Below are 24,941 nucleotides of genomic sequence, written 5' to 3' on the forward strand. Positions count from 1 at the left end.
CTTGTTGGATTAAGGAAAGTTGATGTGCTTTGTGATTTTGGAAGCCAGGAGACGATGAGGGACTTTTATCTGGCACTGTTGGAGCTTCTTACTGATTCCTCTTCCAATGGCTTCTGACCCTCCACTCTCTGCATAGCAGCCAGAGTTAATTGTTATGAACCAACCCCATAGGAAATGCTGCAACACTCTCATCTCTAACCCCAGTGCAGACAGTGCAGAGTCTACCTATTGACCTCTGTGGAGGTCAGCCTCCCTGTCAGATAGAACCTCCTACTCTGTATCATGCCACTAGGTCATCGCCCTTGCTGCTTCTAGCTGCAGTGTACCATCCTCCATCTTGGATGCCCTCAACTCATTCCCGCACCGGGCATTTGCTCTTGCTGTTTCTTCTGCCCTGGAGACGAGGAGTTGAGGTCTTAATCATGTAGGACTTGGGTTCATTGTTATGACCTAAATAGGGCCCTACCCCTGTGTTCCAGTTGTTGTTATTGTGATAAGACGCTCACCAAAACCAACTTGGGGGTGTTACTTCATCATATAGGTTACTTTCCATCACTGAGGGAAATCAGAGAAGGGCCCTGGAGGCATGGATGGAAGCACACACCATAACGGAACTCTGTTTCCCTGCTTGGTCTCCATGGCTTGCACAGCTTAGTTCATAGACGACCTAAGACACCTGCCCAGAGGTAGTACCACTCGCAGAGGGCTGGCCTCTCCCACATTAACCATCAATCAAAAATATGCCCGAAGACACACCCACAGGCCCAGATAATGCAAGCAACATCTCAATCTGAGGATCTCGATTCCCAGGTAATTCAAGTTTGTGTCCAGTTGACAAAAGCTGAGTAGCATCTCCAGTCATTTCATGTGGCACATACCATCTATTTCCATCTTCGGGATTAATACCACTCAACAATTCTTCTTGATTTACTTATTTTCTGTGTCTTCACTGCAGAGAACAGTCCAAGCCAAGCTGTACCCTACTCTATAAAATAGGGGTTGGCATAGGACAGAGGTAAGCTCATGGCAAATATTTACTGAGTTGTGGCTGACAGTTGTGGAGGAAAGGCAGGCTTGCTTTGGAAGAAGGAAGAAACTAAGCTTTGTTTAGGGAGCTTCACTCTGTTTATCTCCTTGTATTCTCACCACAACCTGACAGGAAAGCTCATCTGATTCCCATTTTATTGATGAAGCAACAGGGACTCAATCTTCTGGTGCAGCTGCCTCTCCCAGCGCCCACAAACCTGCTCCTGAGGTGGCATACAGAAACCACGTGCAATCAGGAGGGTGCCTCTGTAGCAGTAAGATCCTGTGCGGAGACACTCCCTGGGAAGTGGCAGTTGGGAGTGAGTTTCCATAGTAAATCACTGTTGCTAGCTCTAAAGCCCAGACATTCTGGGCAGCAGACATAGTCCGCCTAAGGAGAGCGCTGCGGGGAGACCAGTGATGGTTATAGGCGATGCTTGTAGTTGTTTAGGAGGGAGTGGCGAGTGGGTGCTGTGGCTCCGATCCTTAGCAGAGCCCAGACTGTCCAGCCAAGCCATTCTTGCCAGCGCCCGTATCCTGAGTTAGGTGGCGAAATGCTGAGGGGCTCTCCTATTCGGGGGAATGCGGTAGTGATGTATAAGGTATGAAAGATGTGGCCTGCAGAGAGCCGGCACTATCTCTACTGCTGCTGCTGCTGCTGCTGCCACCGCTGCCGCTGCCGCCGCCACTACTGCTGTCAGTAGAGCTGCTGGGAGTGAGCCTCCCTTCTTCCAGATACCCAGCTCCGTTGCGTAGTCCGCTCCCTGGCCCCGCACGGACCTCCCCGCCCCAGGGAACAAAAGCAGAGTCCGGTCGCCCTGTTCTGCAGCCAGAGGATGATGAGTCTAGAGCTCTGAACAGAGTGTGGTCTTCAGCGGCTGGAAGGTAGGAGAGGGTGTTGCGCCCGGCTGCCGCGGCGTGGGAGGCTTGGGTGGGCGCGCCTGGGTAAGGGTGGGTTCAGGCATCCAGCCGTCGGATGGGCGCCTTATGGACCCTGCGGGGTGGTGGTCTGCAGCGCCGCGGCCGCAATGCCCACTGCGGGCCAGGAGGCGCGTTCCCGCAGCCACGAGGGAGCCCCTGCATGGGGACTGGAGGCGGAGGAAAGAAAAGTCTGAAGCCCAAAGCCCAAAGCCGAGCTGTAGTGCCTGCGGAAGGGCTGTCCGCGGCTCTGGGACTTGGTGGCGCATTTCGCCACGCTGAAAGACCAGGCAGCGGCCGCAGTGTGCGCAAAGTTTTGGGTAGCGCGCAAAGGCGCAGGCGAGGGCCGCGCACAGAGGTGCAAGTTGTGGCCAGAGAGCTAGGGCGACCCTCAGGACCACCAGCAGGGTTTGCTTAAGGAAGGACCGATGGATTCTGCTCCCCTCTAGCACAGAGAAGACTGGGTTGAAGCGGTGTCGTTTTAACCCTTTGGTCTCCGGGGAAAACAACTTCATTCGTGTTGGAGCCTGCTGGACTCCGGTAGCTCTGAGGCTTCTGGTTTGATTCTCCCGTGGTCGTGCGCAATTCCCTTCTCCTGTTGCGTTTTCATTTCATTTCTAGCCTCATCGGTTTAGCTGGCCTGGGGTCTTTCCCTAGGTCTGTATTTTTTTTACCTCTTGGATCATTGCAAACATGTTTCCCTATCTCCTCGCTAGATTGACTCTTGGATGCTGCTTTGAAAAAATGAAATGATTAATCAATTAGGTTAGTGGCCAATTAGGCATAACCTTGTAGGAAAATAATTATGTCGGGCGATCGGCTTCCACCAGGGATGAGGGGGAATGGAGCCCAGGTGCGGGGGCTGTTCCCCAAAGATAGGACTAATGGGGGGGGGGATGAGTTCTGGAATTTAAGATTAAGAAGATTCAAATGTGTGATGGTGACCACCGAGGTGGTGGGGATCGAGGAGGAGTGTGTTTGTGTGTGTGTGTGTGTGTGTGTGTTTCAGTTTTTGCTGAGAAAATTAACCCTTGACAGCCTAGTCTGGGTAGACTTTGCAGGCAGCATGGTGTATCCAAACCGCTTGGAGGAAAGGTGTGTCCTCTTGTATGCCTGACTCTCTAATACACACACACACACACACACACACACACACACACACACACACACACCCCTCCAAGGGGCTCCCTCTGCGAATCTCAGCACCTTGTAGTGGCTTCGCTGCGCTTCCGGAGGCTGAGTTTAGGGGACTACATGTTAGTTTCATGTAGGAAGGAAGAATCGCATCATTGCAGACAGAGCTTTCTGTATACTGCTCAGCAGAACACAGATCTCCCCCCGATTGTGCTAAATAAAGCCATTATTAAATGGGAGCAAAAGGGAGACAATCTGTTTCCAGGGCTGGGAAGTTCTGCTGCATAGCGAGGCTTTTTTTTCCCCCCTTTCTTTTTTGGAACCACTGGTGGGGTTTGGCACTGCAGTATTACAATACAGCCATATTAAAAAGGTCTTCAGAGCTTAGAGCCCTCCATCGCTGCAGACTCCTCTTCAATTCACTTCTATGATCAACAGCTCCTTTGCAGGGTGCATGCGGCGGATTCCAAAGGCAATGTGTGTGCTTTTTAACCCCTTTATGTGTGGAGCTTAAGCTGCTTCTGTCTGTTTAGTCACCTGCATATGAGGTAGTAGAATCCTAATCAGCAGGCAAAAACCTGGAGGTGTTATCCTCAGACAGATTTTGCAACAGGTCCTATGTTTGAGGTCTCCAGTAATGGATCCTCTTTGGCGGTCAGTATCAGAGCTCCGTTCGCCGGGATGCGATGAGGGTTGGACCCAGTGGTCTCAGTAGTGCCTGCAGTGCTGACAGTAGCTGGTTCTGAATTTTATGGCTCCCCCACCCCTTGCTGTGCTGGATGGGTGGAGTAGCTGGGCTGTAAGTACACTGTGACAGCAGGGCTACCTCCTTCCCAGTGAGAGCGGGTTGGCTGAGGCTGGCTGGGGCTGGCTGGGGCGACTTAGCAAATAGGAATTGGTCAGCTAGAAGAATGCCTAGTGATATTGGTATCCAGGGGCAACTGCTGGTCATAGGCTACCCTTACTTTCTTAAAAATGAGTGGCTACCCTTCAGTGCTTGCTATTTGTCAAGACTTCCCCTCGCCCCACCCAGAAGTTGGACTCAGCCAGTTGCTTTGCAGTGATGATGTTTGTTGTAGATTCTGGTGCTAGCCAAGACCTTGCACTTTTTTCTAAAATCGACTTTTTCCTTTTATAGTAGGAAGAGATATGGGAAGAGAATGAGGAGAGAGGAAAAGAAAGATGCAAAGGGGTGGGCATGGGGTGGCACTGGTGAGAAAAGAAGAGACAGAAAGTTCAAGATTTCAGATATCTATAACCAGAGAGTGAGGAAAAGGAAAGAGATGGGGAGAGAGGGGGCGAGAAGGAGATTCGGAAGGCAGGGACAGAAAACAGTAACATTAGCACCAAGAGAACAGTGATTGTATGAAGCAAATCTTGTCCTGTCATCTGACTTGAAAGAAAAACGTGAGAGAGGACCTCAAGTTGCACAAGAGTTGTTCCAGAGAAGCTCGCTGCTCGGAACACACCGTTGATAGGATCTGACAGTTACTAAATAAGTGTGGCCCTTGACTCCAACTCTCATCCTCTCATGCTTGCCTGGGGTTTTCTGTTGGTGTAGTGGGGGCCAGACCTGCTGTGTTTGCAGGGCAGTGTTGCCATGCCTCATAGCGAGCTGACTTTTGACCCAATCCTTCAAGGCTGAGCATCTAATGATAGGAAGGAGGTGTCAGTTTGGGGATCCTTCTTCCATGGGATGGACCACTTTTTTTACTTTTTAAAGTGTATTATTTATTTAGCCTTGGGGAAATAAAGGGGGGGCAGTAAGGTAATAGGAAGTGAGTGAGTGGTTTCTCTGCTGCAGCTTCTGACTCCCCTTGCAGGTATCATACGAGCTTTCCAGCGAGCTTTCCAGCTCGTCTCCTGCCCTGTGGAACAGGCCCATCTGCAGCTGGTATGATCTTTCTAAAAGATGCCTTTGATCACATTTCTTCCCAGATCAAAACCGTAAAGGGCACCCTACTGCCTAGAGCATATTATTCAAATTCCTGACCACAGACATCAAGGCCTTTTGCTGTCTGGCCTCCTCACTCCCTCCCAGGGTTCCATGCGTGTATTTCAACACATACACACTCACACGCTTGCACTCCGTACTGTACATACCCATGTGCACAGAATCACACACAAGCAAGCATACAGTAATGCTTATATAAACACACATGGCCACACATACTGTCACACACATATGCACATATTACATCCATCCCACATATGCACCCCAAGCTATACTTAAGGCACTACATGCACTCTTGTATATATGCATAATCTTACTCACAAATATACACACAGTATATTATTCACACATGTATGTGTAGGCTTACAAATAGATAGGCACATGCACACTTAAAAGCAGCATCACGAACCTTCACATACATACACAAAGTCTATCTAGGCTCATATCCCCAAACCACATGTACACAGCACCATACCCCCATTCACTCCCTCTAGACGTACCCACATGGAGACCTGCATGCATGCAGAGGTGCACGCATGCTCAGTTGCATTGTACCATTCACACACTTACACATGTCACACTTGCATCCCTGTGTTTCTGCATATGCATTCATATCCTATTGGCACCCCACATGGGCCTTGTACCTTTGCTACTCTCCCCATCTCAAAACCACATCACTGTTCTTCAGTCTAGTGAGCTGAACTCAGCCCTCGACATCCATCTTATTCCACAAAGCCCCCTTCATTGTGTGAAGTTCCTGTTCCCCCTGTTCTTGCCACATACAGTTTTTGAAGTGGGAGCCAGGAGTTCGCAGGGTCTAGATCTTCCAAGAGTTTGTGCATCCCTTCGAAGATTTTCCTCCTTCATCACAGGGCATACCATAGCAGTTAACACAGACATATGACTGCAGTTTAATGACCAGTTCATTTAGGATGTTCTAACATCAAAAAGGATCTAATGTCAGTGCCTTGACATCCCATTGTTTCTTATTTCTACTCTCAAATCTTTTTTCCCCCTCTTTTTCATTTTCTGGAAAGAGTATTACTCCGTAGCCTCCTTGCAGTTCTAGAACTCACTACATGGGCCTAAGTGGGCCTTAAACTCACAGAGTTCCCCTACTTCTGCTTCCCAAGGGCTGGGTTTATGGCTGCGAACCCCACACCTAGTTCTCATTTTCTCTTGCTTTGTTTTTTGTTTACAAAATAATATATATATATATATATATATGCGTAAATTCAAGTGACACATTACTGCTTAAGATACATGTAACAGTTCCTCCCTTGCCTGCTTAAATTACCTACCCTCTAGGTTGAAAATATACTACTAAACCTTTGTGCTGCTGCTTGAACTTTCCGCCTTATTTTCCTGACTAGGGCATACATATGCTCCTTAAGAGCAGAAGACACACATGTGGGCAGTGCCTAGCAACCGTGGAAGGCATGAGCACTGCAAGCCACTGGGAACACCTTAAACAATGAGGCAACAGTATGAGTTGTGATTATTTTACAAGTTACATTAGATGGTCTTGTTAAGTGTGGTATCCCCCGATGTGACAGGATGATAATCCTCACTTTTACAGAAGAGGACCAGCGGGCTTCACAAGGCTCTAATGGATTGGCCAAGTGAGAGAGGGAAAGGATAGTAGCATCTGAATTGAAACTCAGAGCTTCATTTTATTAGCTATATTCTTTCTAATTTGCTCTCTGTAGATCTGAGGCTGTAAGCATTATAATTTAGTTTCATGTACCCATTATCTACTCAGAGGACGGAAGTTTGTAGCACCCCTTAGCCCATATCTTTAGGTACATTTCCAGTAAGTTGTTGTGGTGGTTTGAATGAGAGTGACTCCATAGGCTCACATATTGAATACTTGGTCTCTAATTGGTAGACCTATTTGGGAAGGATTGGGAGGTGTGCTTAGTTGGAAGAGATATGTCACTGGGCATGGACTTGGAGGTTTCAAAAGTCTATGCCATTCTCTGTTAACTTTCTTTGTAAGGTGCCTGTGGATCAGGATATAAGCTCTCAGCTGCTGCTTCAGTACCACGCCTAGAGTCTGTCTGCTACCATTCTTGTCACTATCATGGACTTGGCTTCTAAAGCTGTAACCTTCAGTAAACTCTTCTTTTATAAGATGTCTTGGCCTTTGTATCTCTTCACAGCAATAGGAAAGAAACTAAAACAGGTGTCAATTTCCTTTTACAGAAAAACAATGTATGCATGACAAAAAACACATGCTCGTCAAGTCCCTAGAGACAGGAGGAGGCAGGGACAAGGTCTTTGAGCCCATGAGTCTTTGTGTGTTCTTGCATGCAAGAGCTGATCCCAGCATCGAGTAGGGTACCTTCTGCTTACACTTGGCTGCAGTGACTCCATGGTGTGCATAAAGGATGGCTATAAAGGTTCCTATGGGAAAGGGATAGACTTTATTGGCACTCGTGTCTGGAGACTGAAGCACTAGAAGGGTCAACATTTTCTGGGACAATTTCATTAAGAAAGACTTTGTCTTCTAGTTTGACTCAACAGCGTTTTGAGGTCTTTGAATTAGAACTACGAGGCTTGAGATTTTGGTGAATAGCTGTAGATGTGACTTCAGGTCATAAGGGACCATTGACATTTATGAATGGGAATACTTTGTTAGGGGCAGTGGGTGCTGGAGGCCCCCAGAGCTTGGATTTGATAGCATCATATGTCTTATGAGTCTTTGTAGTTCCGCTTACTGACCGCTTCCTGCAAGCCAGACTCGGCTTAATGTGCACCTTACTTTTCTCATGCTATCCTCATATTAATCCTGTGAATAGTGGCAAGGTCTTCACTTTATCCTTAGTTAAACAGTGCCAGCCCAGCAATGATGAAGTCTTTTCTGAGATTTTAACGAATAGAAAAGTAGCTAAGTATCAGAGGCATGGAGCACCTCGTCCTAGATCATACGGCTGGTTCACCGGAGAGCCTGCATCCGACCTCAAGCCCCTCTGGCCCAGGAGACTGTGATCTTCCCACCGTGCTGAGCTGCTTCTGGATTGCTCAACCTAACTACATGGCACATGGAGTTCAGCCTTGCACAGCCTCTGCCCAAGTGTTCCGTTTAAGAGAAGACGTTTATTATGTGCAAGGCTCTGCTTTCTAAGCTTCAGATGTGCTACCTGGTTCTTCTTACATTTCTGTATGGGAGGAATATGAAATGCCAACCAGTGGAGCTGGGATTTACACACAAGTAGCTTGTGCTCCTCCCTGCTCTGCTGTGTGGGATTCTGGGAGCTATGTAAGAGCCTACAGTTTCTTAGCACTTGCGACTACCTTCACCTTTATTATCACCATTGTTGACTACCACCTCCATCATTATCATCAACATCAATACACCACCACCCCAGCAGCAGCAGCAACAGAGCAGCAGCAGCAGAGCAGCAGCAGCAACAGCAGGGCAGCAGCAGGGCAGCAGCAGCAACAGCAGAGCAGCAGCAGCAGGGCAGCAGAGCAGCAGCAGCAGAGCAGCAGCAGCAGAGCAGCAGCAGCAGGGCAGCAGCAGCAACAGAGCAGCAGAGCAGCAGCAGCAGGGCAGCAGAGCAGCAGCAGCAGAGCAGCAGTGGCAGAGCAGCAGCAGCAGCAGAGCAGCAGCAGCAGAGTAGCAACAGCAACAGAGCAGCAGAGCACAAGCAGCAGGGCAGCAGCAGCAGAGCAGAAGCAGCAACAGAGCAGCAGCAGCAGAGCAGCAGCAGCAGGGCAGCAGCAGCAACAGAGCAGCAGAGCAGCAGCAGCAGGGAAGCAGCAGCAGGGAAGCAGCAGCAGAGCGGAAGCAGCAGCAGATCAGAAGCAGCAACAGAGCAGCAGCAGCAGCAGAGCAGCAGCAGCAGGGCAGCAGCAGCAGAGCAGAAGCAGCAACAGAGCAGCAGCAGCAGAGCAGCAGAGCAGCAGCAGAGCAGCAGAGCAGCAGCAGCAGCAGCAGAGCAGCAGCAGCAGAGCAGCAGAGCAGCAGCAGCAGCAGAGCAGCAGCAGCAGAGCAGCAGAGCAGCAGCAGCAGCAGAGCAGCAGCAGGGCAGCAGGGCAGCAGCAGCAGCAGAGCAGCAGAGCAGCAGCAGCAGCAGAGCAGCAGCAGGGCAGCAGAGCAGCAGCAGCAGCAGAGCAGAAGCAGCAACAGAGCAGCAGCAGCAGAGCAGCAGCAGCAGAGCAGCAGCAGCAGAGCAGCAGCAGCAGAGCAGCAGCAGGGCAGCAGCAGCAACAGAGCAGCAGAGCAGCAGCAGCAGGGAAGCAGCAGCAGGGAAGCAGCAGCAGAGCAGAAGCAGCAACAGAGCAGCAGCAGCAGAGCAGCAGAGCAGCAGCAGCAGCAGAGCAGCAGCAGAGCAGCAGCAGCAGCAGCAGCAGAGCAGCAGCAGGGCAGCAGAGCAGCAGGGCAGCAGAGCAGCAGCAGGGCAGCAGAGCAGCAGCAGCAGCAGGGCAGCAGCAGCAGCAGCACAGCAGCAGCAGCAACAGAGCAGCAGCAGCAGGAGCAGCAGTAGCAGAGCACCAGCAGCAGAGCAGCAGCAGCAGAGCAGCAGGGCAGCAGCAGCAGGGCAGCAGGGCAGCAGCAGCAGGGCAGTAGCAGGGCAGCAGCAGGGCAGCAGAGCAGCAGAGCAGCACAGTTATTATTCATGGTTTCACAAGAGCTGTCTCTACTGAGTGTGTTTTATCTTTTGCTTCTGAGTATTTTTCATACTGTTCCATCACCTCAAAACAATCTTATATTTTCCTATTAGGAAACTGAGTCTCCATGAGATTCTAGAAGGCTGGGAGCCTCATCTCTACTGAAGCTAGGGTTGGGATTGGAACTCTTTAGGTTTGCTGTTAGCCTCCGTTCTCAGTTCCTTTCTCTAGGCTTTTCCCACGGGTCCTTGTTGCTGCCCTTAACATGCATGCCCAGCGAAGTATGAAAGCATGAACATGTCCTTGTATTTTTTCTATTATCTCAATGCTCAGTGGGACCACCGTCTAAAAAGATGCTTTCTGCTGACCTGAGTTTTTCCTGCTGTTGTTTCCTTCCATTGAGCTGTCAGGTGTCTGAAGAGCTGCCTGATGTTTTGTTTATCTCTTTCAATTCCTCAGAAATGTAATAATAGCATCACCTGCCGTGTATTCTAATAGAGTGATGGGAATAGGTAAATTGGGTCCCTTGTGATTTGAAGCTGGGCTAGAGATCGAAAGACACCTCGTGGCAGAGAGAAGAGCATTTCCCAGGTTGGCGTAGCTACTGAGGACCGCAGTGTGTCACTTTTTGGTTTTGAGCAAGGAAGTGGTGCTGTTAGTGATACTCAGGATCTTTTCAAATGGGCAACAGTGCAAGAATGCTTATTATTAAGTATTGCGATCCCTCCAACAGCCACACTGCTACCAACAGGTGACCTGGTGACATCAGACAACCTTTTAATTCACCTGGCAAAGCACATGTGGATTCTGTCTCAGAAGGGGTAGGCAGAGTTAAACAAGTGCGAATACTAAATAAAGAATTCATTTGTATTCATAGGCTTTTAATAAATAAAGGCTTTTTTCCCCCCTGAAATGAGCTCTGAGCCACAGGTCTTAAGACTTCTTGTTTAGTTAACATGCAAAATGCAGCAGCTTCTTGTTTCAAAATGACCTTTTTTTTTCTTTTTCCCTTGAGCTTAGATCTTTTGGTGACATTTTCTCCAAGCAAATATTTACAGGCAAGTTGGAAACTGACAGGAAGGAGGGTTTAAAATGGAAATGTTACCAAACTGAAGTTTACATCTGAGTGTAACACATGGCGTCACCATGGACAGAGTCCTAAGCACTCAAAATATTTGTCCGTTTGTGGAGCTGGCTAAAAGCCAAGCTCTTTTCATTTGTCACTGTTAAGTAAAGATCATCCTGTAAATGCATTATGGTGACCGTTCCTATTTCCTGGCTTTTAGATCTATTACAGATATGGACAGTGGCAACTCGCTGGTGCCTTTGAACTTTCTGCTGTCTCTAAGCCGGAACACCTTGGGTAATCCCTGGTTTCTTTCCCCAACCCCAATACTTTTACTTCCATAGATGTTCCTGCCCAGAACCCTTCCTTTTCACGTGCCCTGGTCTTGTCCATCTGAGGTCACCTCAGCCTGCGGGATCAATGTTGATCACCACTGATGTGGGCCATTTTGTTTCTTTACCATCTTATTACATATAAATGATAGAGATCCACTGAAAAATGAGGTATAGAAGAATAAGATGCTAGTAAAATTAACATCATTTGTGACTTTTATGTATTTATATTAACATATATGTGCATGCGTGCACTTAAATAACATCTGTTGGTAGGTTTAACTTTAACTTATTTTATCTCAGACATCTACTTTCTCATTGATTTTTGACTGTTTACAAACTCATTTAGTGACCTAAATGTTTCCATTTATCATTTATACATTATGTGTATTCAAGCACACACACACACACACACACACAAACACAAACACACACAAACACAAACACACACACACACACACACACGCACACACAAACACAAACACATATACACACATGCGGAGGGTGGGGAGAGGGAGGGAGAGAGAGACCTTTCTAGAGTCAGTAAGTATAGATATACTGCTGTTGCTAATGACTATATAATTTTTAATAGACTGACTATGCCACATATATTTCAACCATTTTCCTACTGACAGGAACTTAATTTTGTTCACAGATTTTTTACCAACAATGCTGAAATTGCTAGCCTCGTGCAGCCACTGTTTCTACTGATGTACTAGTTTGTATAGCAGATCCCCAAAGGTAATTTCTCTCAGGGGAATGATAGGTGTCTTTTAAAGTGTAGTAGATGGCGTCATGTTACTTTCTAAGGAGTGCACGAATCCACATTTCCCATCATGCGTGTAAAGTGACCTTTCTCCCAATTGCTGGCAGCATGTGTGATGAATCTCGCAGGTATGAGGTATTGCTTGACTACCCTGCTTTGTGTTTTCTAGGTGTCTGATGGGCAGGGACACCTTTTCACATTCATTATGAGATTGGATTCACTAATTCATCATCTTTGCCCAATGTTCCTTTAGGTGGTGTGTCTCATTTCATTAGAACACCTTTTACTTGGTGGATGGTGATTTTTCTTTTCATTTATGTATATCGAATATAGTGCTCCCCTACATAGAGGTGTGATCCAAGTTGTAATCTCTGTGTTTGCATCTAAACTAGAGGTGGGGTTTCCTGACAGCAGCAATGACTACACCCACCTTCAGGGTATGCATTTCATTTCTATGTCATTACCTCTGGACAAGGCCTGAAAGAGTAAAGATATAGAAAACCCATGACTATAAATACTGACCACACATGGGCTACCCAAATATATATTCATCTAACAATGATCTGTGTGAAATGATTTATGTGCCGGCGTCGCATGGACTGAGATATTTCAAATAAGCAAAGTTTCACGATGACTAATGTTCTGAAAATACTTATAAATGAATTACTTCCATGCTTTCCAAAATAGCATGATTCAGAAATATCGCTGTGAACATCCGTCATTACGCTGAGCTATACACTTGATATGCTTATGGGCTATTTAGAGGCATAAGATTGTTTGCCTCTAAATAAGAGTAGCCCCAGACATGTGACCACGTTGATTTTAACATCCCATTTTGATGTGTGGATTGAAACTTCTCATATGTATGATTTATATTTCTGCCTCTTCCCCTTCACTGTCAGATTAGGCTATCATGTCTGGGCATTGTGAGCTGATGTAGTTTTATGTTCAATGCTCTTGTATTTCTCTCCGTCTTTACCATAGCTGTGGATTAATGTAAACAGGAATCATACCCATTTGAAATATTGATAGATCATGAGTTCATAGCCACCAGGTTTCGTCTGAGTGCCATTTCCCCGTATGAAGATCATTGCTTTCCACCGGAAACATCACCTTTGCTGAACTGTTGCTATTTCTTTCTTTGCAGCTATATTCTGTTAACGTGAGGATCCTCAATATGGAGACGTGCCATCTCCACTCAGTAGCATATCTGTCCAATTGCTTGTAACCAAAGTTCTAAACAGAGGGGAAGAAATGCATTTCTCAATTTTGTACAAGTCTGAAACCACAGTGGGGACTGTGAGCCAAGAAGTCAAATAGCTGTCAGCCTTTACGTGTTTCCTCATCCCTAGTATGCCACGCCATGTTTATGATCCATGGTGTGACATCATCATGTTGCCCTTCTGGTGGAAAGGGAGAAAAGAGAGTAGGAGAGGAGATCCTATTTATTTTAAGTCCATGGCCAGGAGTTGCACCTACAATTTAGGCTTACATCCTCATTCCTAACAGAAGAGCGACTAAGGATTATTGTTTTTATTTTGAGTGGATTTGTGCCAAAATGAAGGTTCCATTTTTGGAAGATGGGAGGAATGGGTATTGGTAGACACACCAAGCAATCCCTCTGACTCTTGTCATTCTGGTGTCCTCTCAGCTTGCTTGTAAGCCTGCCAGCGCTTGTGTGCAAAGCAGACGTCGCCCACTTCCTTTGCACCCACCCCCTGCTCTGTGGGGTATGAAAGAATTCTGCAGCAAGAACAGCTTGGTTTCCAGCCTTTTCCCTCCTTGTTCTAAAAATGCTCCCTCCTTGTTCCCCATATTGAGGAGTCACTTGAACAGAATAGAGTTTCGACGGAAGAAATAATAACAGTAGAGCAAAAGTTAGGTTTCTAATGGGAAGTGATGATCTTCACACCAGGGAAGGCAACCTGGTGGCTTTGAACTCGTGATCCACCAATATTTCAAATAGGCATACTGCCTGATTAGTTTAATCCACAGCCAGAGCAAAGATGGAGAGAAAAGCAAGAACACTAAACAAACTTCCGTTTCCAGCTTTAAGAGGTTCAGGTGTGGAGACCGCATGCTTTGCAAACAGATGTGTTGGGACAGCTCTGGGGAGAATCGCGGGGAAATCAGCCCCCTGTGAATAAAGGAGTGAGTTTGAGGGCTTGTGAATCTGGCCAGGTTTATGAAGACGGGTTCCTGGGTAATCAGCAGATTGCGTCATCTTGCACCTGAAGTCTCTGTGCTCTATGGGCTCCTACTGCCTGATTAGTAGGAAAACAAGCCTTCCCTGACCCCAGGCTGACTCTGGAATTAAGTTTGCTTCAGCCAAGTGGCTGATTACAGCTGCTCTCCCTGTTTGGAAAGTAGAAATGTGATTTCATTTTGGAAAGGGGAGGGAGGATCCCAGGGAAGATACATAAACACGTTCTTTCGACTTAAAAAAAAAATCAAACGAGAGGTAAACCTGATTTAGATGAAGATGACACCACGTGTCTTCTTTCCCTTAAAGTCGATCAGGAACTTTAGGCTGTAGAACTGTGTCAGGCTTCTGACATTTTCTAAGTCGGCCTAAGCTAATGGCAGCGGATCTTCTTGTCCCTCACGGAGAGCATGGGCGGCCTTTTGTGAAGGAGCACTCAACGGACCCTTTGTGATTGAAATACTAAGTGAGACAAGGAAGGGGCTGCTCCATCATTTCACTTGGGTTCTTGGATGCCAGGGGCATTACCTGAGGTGAAAGACACTAAGGATGTTGGTAACCCACTGCGTGCTAGCAGAGGGAGGCTTGGGAGCCCCAAGCAGAGTTGAGGGTTCATCATCCCCTGGAACTGTTGGGCTGAGGGCAACACTATTTTTTAGGGACAGGGAGAGGTTCTACATCCAAGCTCCTCTGAGGGGTCACTCTCTGCACTAGTGTGTACCTGCTTTGACTCTATCCTTTCAAGCCTCATGCAAACATGTCAGCTGAAGTCCCCCAATACTCCACGGTCATGAGTGCTTTGCGTGAAAGTTCAAAAGAACACCCATACAGTATAGTCACGGTGTTGCGTGAGCCTAGAGACATTTGCTGTTCTTACACATTCGCTGTCTGTCTCTGATTTTACTGGAAAGATAGATCACCCCCTTTTCTTTGACAGGCTGGAAGTGCCGTGACCTTGCTATGCCCCTCTAGATAGCAGAGTAGAAGTGTGAAGTGGATGTTTTCTTAGACTATAACACGCTTGCTCAGAAAGCCACTAGAGCCTTCAAGATGAACTCCAAACTCCTTGGCCTGAAAGAGCTGTCCTCCATTCATACCCTGTTTCCTAGTCTCATTTCTCTCCAGTGCTCTCTTTACCTGCTGCAGCCCCCACCCCCTGTCTCTCCCTCATGGCTGAGAAGACCTTTGTCCAGGACCATATTCTTCTGTCGTCCATGTCTCTGCATCTGCTGCCCTCTGTACCCCACCACAGCAGAAATTCTGTTCCTGCTCTTCATGTGTCATTTGACGGTTGTACCTCCCCTTCCAGACTGAGGCATCATTTCCTCTGTGGAACCTTCTGCGAATCCTTCCATGTATGTCTAAAGTCCCCCAGAAATCGGTCTCTACACTTGCTGTGAACTTTGGTCTATCTGACTATCTGAGTTGTTGAGAGCTTCCTGATTTCCACTGTCTTAATCCTTATATCCTAGGCACTGTGCTAGCTGCTAGGGTACAGTGATTATGCAAATGGGCAAAAGACCACTGGTGAAGGCCACAGGCTTTAAAGTGACCATATGACCTTGTCACGACGTACAGCCATTCCCAAGTTAAACATTGCAGGTGGTGGGGGATTCTTTTCAAAAGGGTCAATAAAATGATACACGTTAGGTGCCCCAGTGAAATCCAAGGGAAAGAAAGTTGGCTATTTGGATCATGCTCTGATTATCATCATTATTGCAGTTGTCCAATAAATGGTAACGATCCCTTCTGTACTTCCTGGGGGAAAGTGTGAAGTGGTGATCTGAGATATTTCCCACACACTTCAAAGTGCTTTGAAGCCACCAGTGCTGTGAGGAGTGAAAAGCAGCAAATTGACAGAAGTTACCATCAGGCAAAAATCACTCCCAGAACAGCCCGATGGTGGCGAGGGAGGATGCCTCCTGGCATCAAGCCTCCAGTGCCTGTACTGCCACTGGGATTTTATGAACTAGCCTCTCTCTACCCTAAAATGTTCCCTTTAAAAAAGAGAAAGCAGATATGACACGGAGATGAGCCTGTGACAGGACTGCCCGTGAAGGTCAACCATTTCCCAGGGATTGCTTGGAAGCCCATGTCCTGCTGTGTTCTGTCTGTGAGTGTGATGTTAAGACAGTGGGAGCTTCCCGCTGATGTCAGGAGCCAGCTTGGAAGACAGCAAATGTCTTCTTTGTGCCAAACTCCCAGCAGAGTGTCTTACACAGAGTAGCTGTGTTTCTGCAGAATACCTTCTCTCTCTTCTCCCCGTGGCTCTGTGCTTATTTCACCACATCCAATTCAGCAAACAGTTATTGATCCCCTACTGTGTGCAGGGAGAGCTGCTGACTCTCATGTATGCATCTCTCCCGACACGCTAGCATTTCCACACGATTTTCTTATTAGAATTGAAAGCAGCCCAGTACCTGGCATCTACTGTTTCAAAGGGACAACATATTGTCATTGTTATTTTTGCATGGTCTTTATTATAAGGTCTTGAATTATAGTGTAAAAGAAGAGAGAGAAAGAGAGAGAGAGATTGTGTGTATATGCAAGTTTGCATATATATATATATGTATATGTGTGTGTGTGTGTGTGTGTGTGTGTGTGTGTGTGTGTGTGTATTGTGATCAGAAAATACCCGCCTACCCCCTGCCACTCAACCAACTAAACATGAGAGAAACATAAAAAGTTTGGGTTTCGAACGCAGAGGCCTGCTTTGAACTATGACCTCAGTATAATACTTCTGTAATGCTAGGCTCAAGCTTCCAGTCTCTCAGCACTGCCCCCAGATGCTTTTCATTCAGGTAAGGGAAGCCACTTTCCTTTTCTCTTGCTGCTTGAAGCTGCTGGGACGAGCTGCTGCTGTTGCATGCAGACCTAAGCTATGGACCAGGGTGGCCCGTGTACACACGTACAAGCTCTTACGACTGCTAATATTTTTCTTGATTGCAATATTCTTCTCACTTTGCTTTTGCCTCTAGGTTGGTTGAAAGAGACAGTACCTTTCTTTTCTCATCCAGAAGGAATCCCGGGCTTTCTTAAGCGAGGAGGTGCTGCCTCCCCTTTGTGTCTTGCATGGAGCCCTATCTAAGCATGATGTTTTATCTGTTGGCCTGAAAGGAGGCCATTTGTCCCCTGCTAAATGAGCTGTTGCTGTGTGCCTTTGCCCCTCAGCACCTGAGGCTACATTCCTGGGAGAATCCAACCGTGGCTCTCAGGAGCATCTTGGGAACGTTTATTAGAAGAAAGTGCTTCTCGGCAGGTTGTGCCCTCCCCGTATAGCCTCCTTCCTCTGTAGCATGGGCTCATTAGTCCAAGTGGGGCAGGTATCTGAGGGCAGAAGGGCAAGCCACAGGCAGAGAAGCAGCCATGGGCCTCTCAAAAGTCCAACAGTGGGCTCTGCCTCCAGGGTCGCCTCATCTACAGGTGGCCAATTAGCTCTAATTGTCTGTGTCCGGCTATATGGGAGTGGGCCCTCTCTAACCTTGGAGTTGTGACTGGTTCTCTTTCTTGGACTGCTGGGCTGCCTTTATCCCATGGCCAGTAGAGTGGAGCCCCCTCTGAGGTGCTCTTTGGGCCCCAATCACCATCAACAGCCTGCCTTTGAGAGACTAGGATATACCTTTGATCAGATTGTGGCTTCTGAGTCCACAGATCCTCCAGTCAGCCCTGGACTTGGGTACCTGGCAGTTAGGAGATTAGTTGACTGGGATGCTGATGTATTCTAACTTTCAGGTGAGAGTCCTCTCAGTCCTGGGTCTTGTGGCATATCAGTAGTACAGGATGGTGTTAGAAGGGCAGGAGAGACCACTCCCTCCTCTCTTTGTCCCCTAATACACACACCCACACAGTGGGTGGGGCCAGAATGAATATGCTGGCTCCTGGTCTAAGAGGATACTTGCTTGTCCCTGTATTGGGATAACTTTGTTTCCTTCTTGTTTTACTCTTACAGACTAGGTAGTCAGGAAGAAATGAATTTGCACGGGCCTTGAATTAGGACATTTCTATGGCTGAGGACTTGAGTGCTGTGCTCAAAACACCAGTTCTGTCACTAAGTGAGTAGCTAGCATTTCACACTCTGCCCTTTCCATTCCCAGCTCTGTACAACGAGGACGACAGCTACAGGAGCTGCTTCACGGTGTGCTGCTGGGCATTAAGGGAAGTGAGCACTGGCTCAGAGCAATAGTTCATTAAATATTTGTCGATTAGCATTTTAAATTTGTGCTTACCTCCACCTAGGCACAGGTGGAGGTCGTGAGGCAGGGTGCTTTCGGGGAATGGCTCACCGACGGGCTGACTTGTGCTTTATAGTTATTTGGAGACACAGTGAGAGATGAGATTGAGTCTTCATCTTTCTGTTCTACTGGAATCCGGATGAAAAGTCAGTCTACCCTGTATTCTCTTTCGATCAAATAGATGCCTGCCTTTCTCTGGTTTCCTTGCCGGTTTTCCCAGCACTTATACCTAGAGAGTTCAGGACCCCCAGAGGCATGAGCTGCGTGAATGGTGCAGGCTGTAGTAGTACTTTCTGTGCTTGTCTCAGGAGGAAGTCCAATCCTATAACAAGATCCTCCCTGGTCCAGGGAATCTGGTCCCAGGGAACTACTTGCAGCCCTCTGTGTGTGTAGCGTTGGATGTCCTGGAACTGGAGAGAGGGTTTGTGGAATGAATATTAATGAGTGATTTGAGTCCTTGCAGCTTTCAAGAACTGTGATCTTAAGACACCAAGGCCAGGACTTGCCCCAGCAGAGCAGAGGTCCGTTCCTTCAAGGGCTACCTGCCCTCTTCCATAGCCACTCCTATGTTTCTCCCAATGGCATCTATCCTGTAGGTGACAGTTTACCATGAGGCATGGAGTTTCATCTTTACAGCTCTCTTTCTGTGTCCCAGCACCCTGTGTTCCCCTTTATGCCACTTGTCATAAAGACATTCCCTACTACGTGGGAGTGGAAGGGAGCACGGACTAGCTCTCTTTGGCCATTGTCAGCTCTCTTGTATGCAGCATAGAATCAATGAGACTTGAACAAATGAGAGAACGGTTGAGTTCAGGCTGGACCCGTGGCAGAGAGGCAGGCAGGAGGCGTGCCTTCCAGGACCCTCTCGCTCCCTAGCCGGGCATATCCGACAGCCTTGGCTCTGCTGACGGTTACTGTCAAACCCAGCCTTTATTTTTCTCATCATGTTTAAAATCCACCAGTTGCCCAATAGTATAATTTCCTAAATGGTTTCATTTCAGCTCTGCTAATTAAAGAAAACTGAGCTCCCTTTGAAGGCTTACTTTGTGTGTGGCTGTCACTGGTGAGTGTCTAGACTGGCTGTCAATCACTGACAATAGCTTGCTGTTCGGGAATAATTTAAGTTTAGGTCTTTCTTTCACTCAGGCATTCATACTCCGTTATGTGTTTTCATACTGAGTTGAGAGAACAATCTGGGGTGAGAAACTGTCGTGTGTTCTGAGAGCTAAAATGGAGAGTTCTTTTTCAATTGCAAATGTGTGTGGTCCGGGGCTTAGCGAAACATGGAAGCAAGATCCCAGACCGAGGAGCAAAACTTCCTGGACTTCGGGTTTGGACCTTAAGTACTTGGGTGACTTTCATAGAGTTTTCTCAGGGTCTGAGGTTATTTCTTTAGATAATGAGAAAAGGACATGAGTGCTATGAGCTGGAGACCATAACAGGAATCTGAGAAAGTGAACACTTTCCAGAGGGTACAGTCCTGCCAATTGGCATGGACATCTGATCCTTCAAGGCAGGGCTTGTATGGGCTCTGAGGTGGTCACTGGGTAGCCAAGTAGCTCTTGGTGAAGACTCCTGCTCTAGATGCTCTAGATGCTCACTGTCTGAGAGAACAGACCAAGTGAAACACAGGCAATCAGAATTCCTTTGGAGTCAGCTGGGGATAAGTTTGCCTGGCTCGTTTTCCCTTAACTTCTTAGAAGCTGTATAGCTCTCATCTCATGGTAGAGAGCCTCAATTGAGAAAATGCCTCCACAAGACCTGGTTGTAGGGTATTTTCTTAATTAATGACTGATACAGAAGGGCCCTGGCTAGGTGTACCTTGGACGAATAAGCAAACTAAGCAAGCCATGGGGAGCAAGTGAGGCTTTGTGGTCTCAGTACTCCAGTGTCTGCCTATAGGTTCCTGCCTTGAGCTCTGAATGATAGACTCCTTCAATGATAGACTCATTGGGACATGGAATCTCCCTGTGTTGTTTTGATAATTGTCTCAGTTAGAGTTATCATTGCTGTGGTGAAACCCATGACCAAACCAACTTGGGGAAGAAAGAGTTCATTCAGCTTAATGCTTTCACATCACAGTTCATCTTCAAAGGAAGCAGAACTCAAGCAGGCCAGCAACGTGGGGAGCTGAGGTAGAGGCCATGAAGGGCCATTGTTTATTGCTTGCTCCTCATGACTTGCTAAGTCGACCTTCTTGTTAGAACCCAGGACCACAAAAGTCCAGGGATGACTCCACCCACAGTGTGCTGGGCCCTCCTTAATCAATCAGTAATTAATAAAATGCCCTAAAAGCTTGCCTGCAGCCTGATATTATGGAAGCTTTTTTTTTTCAATTGAGGCTCCCTTATCGGATGACTCTAGGTTGTGCCAAATTGACATATTATTACAGCAATAGAAACCCTAAGATGCCTGCTCATCATGTTGTTACAGAAACTGAAATTATGTGAACTGAGTTTAGCTTTTACGCTACCCTCCTGCCCTTCCCTATTCTCCTCTTCCTCCCTCTTTCTTTCTCCGTTCTTTCTACACTCTTTCGTTGTTGGAGGATTAAACCCAGGGGCATGTGAGCCCTGTCAATATTTTCTTATACTTAATTTACACTAAGAGAACATTAAAAAGAGGGGTGGTTATGAAAACACTTCCTTATTTGCATCATATAAAGAAAGGGGCAAATCAACATGCACATAGTATTTTCAGTGACGCTGCCTCACAACCTCATTTACTGAGGTGATAGTTACTTGTTGAGCATCTACTGTGTGCTACAGAGTTCTAGGCTCTGGGGCCTTGGATTGAACTATCTTCTTGGACACTGTTTACATCTCTGTGAGAGAGATGGACAATGGGCAAATAGATAATACGATGGCATTAAAGATAGTGAGTGGTAAGAAAAATTGAGGGGCATGAAAGACAGAATCCTCATCCATCTGCTAATGATCAGAGAGGGCTATATAGGGTGACAATCTTTCACCACTGCCGTGTGCTCGCTGTTCCCCGCTGTTCCCCGCTGTTCCCCGCTGTTCCCCGCTGTTCCCCTCTGTTCCCTGCTTCTTGCTTACCATTCAACAGCAATACAATCCCCACACACTTGCCCTGCTCTGAATATGCTTCCTGCTCACCCTTGGAAGTGTTCTCTCTTCTGTGCTTGGCACTATCTACCACTCAGTATTTTCTCATTCCATGTCCTCTTCCTTAGACCTGAGCTCTCCAGGATCACAAGCTCTTCTTCCATTGAGCTTCAGGGCCAGACATGGTGCTGAGCACTGAGTGAGTTCATAAACAGTGCATGGAGGGAGAAAAGAAACAAGACAGCCATCGATTAGGGTGGCAGCCCACCATGGCCACCTATGCCAAACACAAGGTAGTCGTTGACTGGTCCCTGGGAGGTCAGCCAGCATGGAGAGTGGTACTTTCTGAGCACTTGGGCACCTCTTCCCATGAGTTGCACAGGCTGAAGAGGAGAGGCACCATTCCACTTCAGCTCCAGGACTCTCCTCCCACGCTCTTCTCAGGTGTCAGTTTTGCCTTCGACAGCACTGTGACATTAGCAAAGCTACTAGATGTTGGTGGATCTCTTGTATTTTACTTGACTTTGTTTGAAATGGTGTATTGGGTTGTTTGTTTTTTGGGTTTTTTGTTGTGTTTGTTGTTGTTGTTGTTGTTGTTGTTGTTTTGTTTTAGATCATTTGCTGGTCTGAAGCAGTGAAGGAAAGGTACCAATGTCACTTAGTTTACAGAAGGAAGAATGAAGTCATACAGCATACAAATTACAGGGAAAAGTCAGTCTGAGTATACACTTTGTCTCTCGCTAGTATATTTAGCTGTTACCACTCACATCAATCTCCGTTTTCTCTTCTGGGAAACATAAGACTAATCTCAACTGGCTGTCCTAAAGGTAGAGCGAGAAACTGTCCGAATGGACAGGCTCACATTTGGAATGTGGGCTCTACATGAGGCTTATTCATACTTGGTTACTTTGAAATCAGAATAGCCAAGGGTATTCTGTCAGTTCTCCTACAAACAGGCCAGCAGAGTGTGTGTGTGTGTGTGTGTGTATGTGTGTGTGTGTGTGTGTGTGTGTGTGTGTGTGTTTCCACGCACGTGGAAAGCCCAGCTTCACACTTGGTAGTGTCAAAACTACCACAGTCATTATTTCAGCTACCCTGACCATGCTGAGGTGTGTTCTGAACTCTAACCATCCTGCTTGCCTCGTGTGCCTATCGCTTGCCTTTTTATGCACTTTAATTACTTTGTCCAGCCTGGTCCTACCATGCCCTCCCTCCTATTTGGACTGCAGCAAGCTGTCTTGAGACTTGAGTTTTATGTCTGTTTACCACCAGGGTATGGAGGCTTTTAGTCACAACTTACAGCCACATCTCCTGGCTGGTCTGAAAGTTCATTATCTCCCATAGTCTTCCTCTGTCTTGCCTGTGATTTCTAATCTGTAAATAAGAATATTCTCAGACTGTGGAGGGATTGAGATGGAAATTAAAGTGTTGCCCCAAGTTGTATTTCTAGTGTCCTTTTATTGGATTTGTGATCTTAGCTAATTAACTTACTATCTCTAAACTTGGTTTCTTCCTGTATACTTTGGAAATACAACGACAATGATAACTAATACCAATTGTCACCATGTGCTAGGTCCTTTGTAAGTGCTGCCGATTTAGTAATTCATTCGTTTACCATAATTCAGTGAAGTTGCAGTACTTGTACCAACAGCAGGGCTGAGGACACAGGCACAGAGAGGCTAGGTAACATTTTCAAGATCACATAGAAGAGGTTCAGGTGGAATTCCAACTCTTGTCTATCAGGTTTCTGGCCATGATTTTAGCTACTATATCACACTCACAGGCATCTCTGCAGAGAGGCTCTGCAGTTTAGAGAAACGAAATAAAGTAGTGTGGGAGATGTCATAAATATCTGATCAATATTAATATAATTATGTTATACCCCCTAGAAACTCAGAGCAGCCCCAGCTTAATAAACATTCACTTGGTTGCTACATTTGGCCAAGTGTCCACTGCTGATAAAGCAGCGAATCTCAAGACCAGGTATTTATCCGGAGCTGTTGTCTTCCTAAAGACTTAAACTGTCATGTAATACACTCGGCCCTCATGGAGAATCCTTGTAGGGAGGATGCCACTTTGTCCTTTGAATAGGTTCTTTGTTAGTGGTCAAGCTGTCTGGGGAAGGGGTAGGTGGGGGAGGGTTAACCAGCCGAAAGCCAGTCCTTCAATAAGGATCTGGGCTTTGTCATAGATCACAGAAGTGGGTCCTTTCTGGGAGAGAGAAAGCAGGGGTCAGGTCTGCAATTTTCTCTGGCTCCAGATACAAATACTCCACCTGCTCCTAAGCCTCAAGAGATGTGGGGATTGGTGGTGACCCCAAGCCTGGCTGTTGATTACACACAAAGCAAGGAGCAATTTTTAAACTCTCTTCACCATTTTGCTCTCTCTTTAAAAATTAAATGCCCTGTGAGCTATTTTATTCCCAGATCTACTGGCCTTTGACAGCACAGCTTCGAAGCAAGGCTGTTTGGTGGCTTCCTGACCTGGCTAGTTTTTAGGGGTGAGAAAGACCATGCGCACGAAAGTGACCTCGTTTCTCTTGTCAACTTAATGAAAAAGAAACGAAGGCATCGGTCTTGACGCTCTCCAGTGAGAGGGAAGGATGCAGGAGCCACGGACAAGGCTGTGCAGAATTCAGATCTCAGGGAGGTAGGCAGGTGAGCAAGTCAGCCTAGTGAGGATCAGTGAGCTCTGATCTGGGAGCAGGGAGGTCTGCACTTCCATCTCAGGTACTCCCCTGTAGTCAGGAGACACCGTTGACCCTTTCGAAGGGTTTATATCCCACGTTAAACAGGTACCCACTGTACCAGAGTCGTTAAAAGCAAACTCGAGCATGGTTCCTTATGGTACCACTTAATTGACCAGCTCCTTTAGGGTTTGCATGGCAGTTTAGGGGCCAGGCCTTGCCTCATCATCCGTTCAAACCACATTTTCTGCTTCCTGGCCTGGCCACCTTTAGAGAGTCAGCACTCATGTCCTTTTGAATGGCAGTCTTCCCTGTTGCTCCCTGCTTATGAAGACACCTATCTCTATCCCCCATCAACCCCAATGGTCCTCCTTGTCACTAAGCATAATTTTTGTGAAGCCACAGACCCAGACCCAGGTCCCAGAGCCCTGCCTACCAGATGGTCTCTAGATACTTGTGGATAGGTTGAACATGCCTGTTCTCAGCTCAGAAATTCTATGCTTCTAACTTTATTTGCTATTATGGGCAACTAATTTCCAAAACAGACATAAAAGACACTGTTTTCTTCTTTTCAGAAAAAGTAATAATTACAATCTTTTATGCTCATGTGGAAATTCACACTTGACAAAACATTTCTCACATTTATCGCCTTGTACCTACCACCCAGCAGCTCATCAGCATTCACATTTCAAAGCAGTTCAAGGCTGCTGCTGGATCTTATCCAACTTCTAGAACCAACTCTGGTAGTGTAGCCTAGCCATCGTCTGAATACGCTGCGAAGGGCTGTGCGGCCCCACACACCATCCCACAGCTCTTCCCCATACTAAGGCTGCACCAGTTACCTTTATTGTTGCTGTGATGTAATACTTAGCAGCTTATGGACAGAGAGATTTATTTGGCTCATGGCTTTAGGCAATTTGAGTCCATTATGGTGGGGAA

At 46.9% G+C, this 24,941-nt stretch overlaps 1 protein-coding gene across 8 annotated transcripts in view; it reads left to right on the top strand.

Moving 5' to 3' along the window:
• The first annotated feature begins 1,376 nt into the window (after positions 1-1,376).
• Dab1 (DAB adaptor protein 1) overlaps positions 1,377-24,941 on the top strand; it is a 1,121,076-nt gene continuing 1,097,511 nt past the window's right edge. For 2 of the 8 annotated variants that reach the window (XM_017593175.3, XM_017593177.3), the window contains exon 1: positions 1,380-1,911. The gene's annotated coding sequence lies outside the window, so the exon portion shown is untranslated. Of the gene's footprint in view, positions 1,912-24,941 lie in introns of all 8 variants that reach the window. The other 6 variants (XM_039109333.2, XM_039109335.2, XM_039109337.2 and 3 more) reach the window with 6 other exon arrangements.

This window comes from Rattus norvegicus, chromosome 5 (genome assembly GCF_036323735.1).
Source record: "Rattus norvegicus strain BN/NHsdMcwi chromosome 5, GRCr8, whole genome shotgun sequence".
Lineage (NCBI taxonomy): Eukaryota > Metazoa > Chordata > Mammalia > Rodentia > Muridae > Rattus > Rattus norvegicus.